Raw genomic sequence first — 8,176 nt, forward strand, 5'->3', positions numbered from 1 at the left:
CCAGTTACGATACTAGCATGGTATATAAATATACTGAGATGATATCATGTAAGATGTTTTAGTCCTTATCTTAGTCCTCCATGATACCATCTTAGTATATAAATATATTGAGAAGATATCATGTAAGATGCTTTAGGCCTCCATGATACCATCGTGGCATATAAATATACTAAGATGGTATTTATGAATGATCATGTTCATTTATTAAAAATGACACAATTTTTTCGGAAAAAAAAACCCTCTATGATACCATCGTCTTATATACATATACCGTGATGGTTATTACGAAGGACTGCTTTAGTCCTTCAATTAGACACTTCTCAAGATTATGATATCATCAACAACAACAACAACAACAACAACAACCCAGTGAAATCCCACAACGTGGGGTCTGGGGAGGGTAGAGTGTACGCAGACCTTACTCCTACCAAGGTAGGATGGCTGTTTCCGACAGACCCTCGACTCAATAAAAACATAAAAAGAGGTCAGATACGGCTAAGAGATTCAAAGCGATATGGAAATGAAGTAACGCAAGCGACACAGATAACATAGAATAATCAAAGCACAGGAAATAACAGATAATAGCATAATAGCATAAATTAGAGCACAAGAAATTATACTACGATAATGCGACTATTAATAAGGCAGGGTAATGAGACTATCTACTAGCCTTCTACCCTAATATGGGTCCTCCAAACCCTCCTATCTAAGGTCATGTCCTCGGTAAGCTGTAACTGCGCCATGTCGTGTCTAATTACCTCTCCCCAATACTTCTTTGGCCTACCCCTACCTCGTCTGAAACCATCCATGGCCAACCTCTCATACCTCCGCACTGGGGCATCCGTGTCTCTCCTCTTCACATGCCCAAACCATCTCAATCTCGCTTCTCGCATCTTGTCTTCCACCGAGGCCACTCCCACCTTGTCCCGAATATCCTCATTCCTAATCCTGTCACTCCTGGTGTGGCCACACATCCATCTCAACATTCTCATCTCAGCAACTTTCATCTTTTGAACGTGAGAAACCTTAACTGGCCAACACTCCGCCCCATACAACATAGTCGGTCTAACCACCACTTTGTAGAACTTTCCCTTAAGTTGTGGTGGCACCTTCTTGTCACATAGCACTCCGGAAGCAAGCCTCCATTTCATCCACCCTGCCCCAATACGATGTGTGACATCATCGTCAATCTCCCCGCTGCCTTGCATAATAGACCCAAGATACTTGAAACTACTTTTCTTCTGGATGACTTGGGTACCAAGCCTCACTTCCAAGCCGGCCTCCTGAGGTGCTTCACTAAACTTACACTCTAAAGATTATGATATCATCATAGTATATAAATATACTGAGATTGTATCATAAAGGACTGTTTCAGTCCTTCTTTTAGTCGTCCGTGATACCATCGTGATATGTAAATATACTGCGTGGTATCACGAAGAGGAAGGGGTTTGACCGAGGAGTATTCCGCGTAAATACTTTCAACCTGTGGAGGTAGAAGAGATAACAGTTTGGGAGGGGACATGAACGGGTAAATATTTTGTATTTTGGGGCAATTAATGATGTTTAAGAAAAAATGGGCTAGAACGGATAGATTGGAAAGGTGGGAATTAAATTCAGGCTCATAATTAAAGACTCTATATATGCTCTGCAATGCAGGGGTGGAGGAAACTATGACACATCTATTATTTCAGTGCACATAGTTTAGGTATCGACTGGGTGCTGTGAATTCAATTCTTCCTGGTGTGTCGGACTGTTCATCATGTCTTGTAATAGTTCTAGTTGATATTGAGGATTAGTTCCAACCTGAACCTCATCCTCACTTTCTTCATCTTCACTTTCCTCCGCATTAGGTATTTCCTCACTATCACTCGATGATGTCACTATATAGTTCGGATAATCCAGACCATCCATAGCAGGTCTTTGCCTATAATTTGGTGCAACCACTACATTCTCCCCACATAAGAAAGTAGAGTATTTTAGCTACTACACATCAAGAAATATTTTTGATGTTAAAAAAAATAAACGTACCGATAGTAATTAACACCACCGAAACTTGAGAAAGGATCATCGTTTTGAGTAGTTGGACAAGCTTAGGATGTTCCAACCTGATTAATCCATCCCGATTTAGAGGACTGCCTGATATGATCCATATCAGGTGTATAACCCCTAAAAAATATAATCAACATCATTAGTAGCATTCAAGTGCCACTACTCATAATAATAATAATAATAATAATAATAATAATAATAATAATAATAATAATAATAATAATAATAATAATAATAATAATAATAATAATAATGTAAATAATGAATATTTACCACTGCCTATCAAATTAATGACTTAAACTATCCAGAGGCATTTGGCTTGTCAAAATGCCTTTGTAAGTACTCATATCAGGGTAATTGTATTTATAAGTAGGTTCCGCTTGAGTGACTTCCGCCTGAATTCTAGACGAGGCTTCCAGACGAGGTCTATTTCAGGCTTCCCGAGGAGCCCTAGCCATGAATTCAAGTCGATTAATGGTGACCCTCTCTATGTACATTTCAAGGACATTTAAAGTTATGCATTCCCTATAATCATAAGGCACCTTCAAATAATTTGTCAAAGGACCATCGTCTTGAATCTACCACTGTCCATAACTAGTTGCACCTTTCGGCGTAAATGACATTAGATATCTTTAAATTATATTTAAATCAAAATCACTCCTACTAACTTGTAGTCTATTATACAAGGCTTGGAGTATTTTTGAGAATTTTAAGTCAAGTGAAAAACATAACATGGTATTTTGGGGAGAATCATAGCGCAAATTATTTTCCTCGAATATAATTTCTCTGTCCCAGAATAAAGAAACTCTAATTTTTGGAACATCTTCCATTTTTTGAATAATTTAGGAGGAGTACAAAATGTAAAAGTTGGATGAAACTTAGAATTTGTGTTAAAAATTGGATGAAACTTAGAATTTTTTTCAAAATTTGTATTAATAAGGTTTGAAGTTTAAATATTCAACCAACGTATGCATGCAATTAGTGTACCTTGCAGTGTTACGTCAAATCAAATTAAGTACGAAGTATTGCATAACGCATGAATTAACTGTGTTATGTCAGTGGCTGGCAGAATAGCGCAGTAAAATAATGCGGTATGTCAGAATAATGCAAAAATAATGCGTTATTCTGACATGACGCATTATTTTACTGTGCTATATCACTGCACTATGTTTTCACCTTTAGCTATCATACAAAAAAACGTCATAATTCGAAACAAACTTTGGGTTTCATGCAACAAGTGTTACATAACGTAATTTGACGAATAACTACCAACCGCACAAAATTGAGTTGCTATGTCATTTTTTTTACCAATCTAGAGATATTAGTCATGTTATATCATTCTCTCTAAGAGACATATTCGAAGCAATGGGTAGGATATGGGAATTGGGTGAAGATTTTGAATATTCAAACAACCCGAACGAGAAATACAACCAATGTTACAACAATATGATGACAAAGGAGTGAAATTAGCGTGTTAGGGAGGATGCATCACTGGATCAAAAGTTAGTGTCAGTAGGGCTTAAACGCCCAAAAAACGTGCTATGTCAATGCCTCATGGAACTCCACAAGAGTTTAATTTTGCTCTTAACCGTTTTCTCGAAGAGAATAGTCGGATGCAAATGCGTTACCTTAGGGTAGAATATGGTGTACATGGTAGCACAATATTTAGATCCAAGTGGGATTCAGACTGTGAGATGTCTGATGAAGATTAATATTTTTTTATATAAAGTAAGTAGGTTGGGTCATAAAGAACCCTCCCCCCCCCCCTCCCAACTAGGGGTACAAGGGGTTTGCAACTATATAAGTAGCATTTTCTTTTGTTATTAGACCACAACGTATTCAATGTCGAGTAGTAGAAACTCAGCTTGGTCCTTACTCCTTCCAAAAGAACCAAATAGCAGTGATGATGAGAGTTCAAGTCATAGCAGTTTTTCGAGTGATAACAGTGATTTCAAACTGGACAAGCTGAATCCCCACCTTCTTATAGAGTGTAATGATGATTTCTGTAATGCGAAATATTCAGATCTGCGAGAATATTATTGCGGTTTACGTCGAGAATGGTCACATCGGCTTGCCGAATCAGAACGTCTTGTTCGTGACATGAAAAATCTCAACGCTCAAATCCCAACAAGGTACTCAATAACCATGCCTCGAGTAGGTCCAGAAACTTGCGAGCTTACCGTACAAAGGATTAGAAAAGAAAACACTAGAATGCTAGCAAGACGATGTAGATTATACATTCTAAAGTTGGCCGAAGAACAAGCATCATCAACCGGCAGAGAACTAACATCTACTGAAAAAAGATGTGTCTTAAGAAACCGCCAATATTTTTCTGAGGACGATATTGAGGACTTCTATTCTGATGATAATTAAAAATATTGTGATTTTAGTTTTAAGTTTAATTTATGATGATGTTGTTATTTTGAACAATATTAGTATGTTTAGGCTTTCATCAACTCAAGGGCATGAATTGACGAATGTATTTTAAGTTTTTTTTTTTTTATGATTGTATTTTTACTACTTTCGGTTTATTATTAATGAACAAGTTTAAGTATTTTCATAAAGAACTTAAAGCTAATGACACCAAGTCTTCAAAAAAAAATGAAGTTCGAGCACTTTTCAACCACTAAAATGGCAATCGAAGTTTTTCTTATCCTTGATGTATTGAGCCTACCTTATTAATCGCACAAAAATAAGTAGGGTTCGATATAAAATATTGAAGTTTCAGGGTCTCGAAGCATGATTAGTCTATAGTCAAAGTACATTAAAAAGTGTAAAGAAAGAGAGGTTAACCAAAAGAAGAAGAAAAAATAAAGGTGTTCTTTAGCGCAGTAATTTACTGCGCTAAAGGAGTTAACGTCGTCGTTACAGTTAAGTCCTTTAGCGCAGTAAATTACTGCGCTGAAGGTAGTTTTGTCAACTTTTTTTTTGGAGTATTTTGGTTCAAAAGCACTTAATTTTTGGGTCGTTTAGGTTCCGGACTTCTCACCGCGGGTTCAAAAAGTCAATTGATATATTATTATTATGGGGTCAGATTTATTTCCAAAACCTCAATTCATATGTTTAATTATGGGGAAAGATCACGGATGCCCCCTCAAATAAAAAAAAATTACACGTTCATACCTCCATTATTTTCATGCCCCCAGAAAACATTAAAAGTATTTACTCGAGATTCCCCAGTTACGATACTAGCATGGTATATAAATATACTGAGATGATATCATGTAAGATGCTTTAGTCCTTATCTTAGTCCTCCATGATACCATCTTAGTATATAAATATATTGAGAAGATATCATGTAAGATGCTTTAGGCCTCCATGATACCATCGTGGCATATAAATATACTAAGATGGTATTTATGAATGATCATGTTCATTTATTAAAAATGACACAATTTTTTCGAAAAAAAAAACCCTCTATGATACCATCGTCTTATATACATATACCGTGATGGTATTATGAAGGACTGCTTTAGTCCTTCAATTAGACACTTCTCAAGATTATGATACCATCATAGTATATAAATATACTGAGATTGTATCATGAAGGACTGTTTCAGTCCTTCTTTTAGTTGTCCGTGATACCATCGTGATATGTAAATATACTGCGTGGTATCACGAAGAGGAAGGGTTTGACCGAGGAGTATTCCGCGTAAATACTTTCAACCTGTGGAGGTAGAAGAGATAACAGTTTGGGAGGGGACATGAACGGGTAAATAATTTGTATTTTGGGGCAATTAATGATGTTTAAGAAAAAATGGGCTAGAATGGATAGATTGGAAAGGTGGGAATTAAATTCAGGCTCATAATTAAAGACTCTATATATGCTCTGCAATGCAGGGGTGGAGGAAACTATGACACATCTATTATTTCAGTGCACATAGTTTAGGTATAACACATAGTGATACATAGACACTCGAACTTGACATTAATTGGTAAGTAAACACCCCCAACGTAATTTTTGATAATGTACATCTAGACACCTCAATTTGATTTAAGTTGGCTCCGTAAACAGCTCAATTTCTTTCTTTTTTTCATTAGGGCTTTTAGCTCCGAGTCGATCGAGGGCATTTCACTCCTTTGAAAATGTATATCTAGGCATGGCTAAATTTATGTTGTCTAGATTTGTATTTTCGAAATTGGACGTTTACGGGCAAACTTAAATCAAATTAAAGTATCTAGATGTGCATTCTCAAAATTGAGGTCAAATTAAAGCGTGTATTAAGTCAGTATTTGAAGCATGTATGATTTTCTCTATTAAACTGATGGAAAAATAGACAGGTGAACAACTAGGACAATGAAATAGTAATATGGTTAGCACAGAGAATGAAGAAAACGGGCCCAAAACATAGATTTTGAACTTCTTGCTTCCTTCCTCGTGTATCACATCACATCCTATTTCTCGCATGTTTATAATTTATTTCTCTTACTTTTTATTTTAGTCTGTTTTAAAATAAAATGTCTCTTTTCCTAATTTAAAACTCATTGATTTCGATATTTCCATGACATATTTAAAATTACAAGACTCAAACATTTTTTTTTACTTTCTTAAATTTTATGTCCAATAAAATTAAGACAACCAAATTAAAACCGTGAGAAGAAAAGGTATCACATATAGCACGACAAATGGAAGAAGATGTATTAGATAGATTGAATAGCTACCTGCCTAAGAATATAGTTTAATTGATTCTGATTCCTTGTATTCTTAGAGCAGGCAGATGTTAATTTTTGAGGACTAGCTCTAGAGTTCACAGGGAGTAGCGAGTATAAATTAGTACCATAATATTTGGTTGAATAAACTTTGTTTCTTTCAACCAAAAGAACCAATTGCTTTTAATTTGTGGTTTATAATAATTTATTTTAGGTTTTATGTTAAGTCATTTAATAGATTTTTAGTTTCATAATATCAAATATTGCACATAATATTTTCTATTGGGAAATTTTCTTTTATCAAATTGTAAAAGATTCTGTTGAATTATTTCCTCTAAAAGGTTCTAGGCTAAGCGTTATCATTACAAAATCAAAGATATTTATCTTTTACTACAATTTTCTCATATAAATCAATAATTTAAACTACTAAATATTTTGATTTATAATATTATTTTTTTATATAGTTCTTAACAATGCAAATTTGTCTTTTTTTAAATATCAAGATTCTGTATAGTACTTCAAACTGAAACTGAGTAATTTGACTCTCGTTTTTGTTATGCCACAAAAAATGAAACACAAAAAGCATAAAAGAAGTAAAGCAAATATAATTATCCGCACTCATTTTCACGTTAAACCAAGTAATTTCATTAGTTAAAAGATATAATGAGGAATTCATATCTCTTAATTATGGTTAAATGCTAATCCCCCTACAGTTCCAATTTATGTGGCACATTTTTTCCTTTTATTTTGTCCAAAAAAGAATGTCACATTTATATATTTAGAAATAATTTAACTTTATGAGACCACACAAATACCTAAGGCTTGTTTTGGATACCTACTAAAGACTCTTTATTATAAAATATATAGATAGCTTTCCTTATTTACAAAACATAACGATATTTTACGAAACATGAAAGATTTTCATATATTTTTCAATTGTTTTTTTTAAATATACATTTTAAAAAAATTAAAATTATTTTAAAAAAAAATAAATTATATTTTTTAAGAATTTATTTTAAAAAAAATTGCTCAAAGGCTTAAAAAATTACCTCAAATTTTTGTGTATGAAAAATGTACGAATGTGTATGTGTGAGTGAAATTTTTAATATAACTTTCATACACAAAATTGTGAGCGAAAACTTTAAGCTTTGAATATTGTATGAAAGTTGTTACAATGTTGTCGTAATTATATTAATTTTTCTAGAAACCTAATATGAACTTTATATACAAAAAAATGTGAATGAAATTCTAAGTCTTGAGCGAGATATACACATTTCATACCATTCTCATACATAAAATTTTGAGCTTAATATTTAAGCCTTGATCGAGATATACACATTTCATACAAAAATCTGAGCGACTATTTTACGTCTTAAATGTTGTATCAAAGTTGTATACAATGTCATTATAGTTGTATTAATTTTGCAAAAATGTAACATGAACTTTATACACGAAAATGTGAGCGAAATTTTATGCT

The sequence above is a fragment of the Lycium barbarum genome, chromosome 8 (assembly GCF_019175385.1).
Source record: "Lycium barbarum isolate Lr01 chromosome 8, ASM1917538v2, whole genome shotgun sequence".
NCBI classification, from domain to species: Eukaryota; Viridiplantae; Streptophyta; class Magnoliopsida; order Solanales; family Solanaceae; genus Lycium; species Lycium barbarum.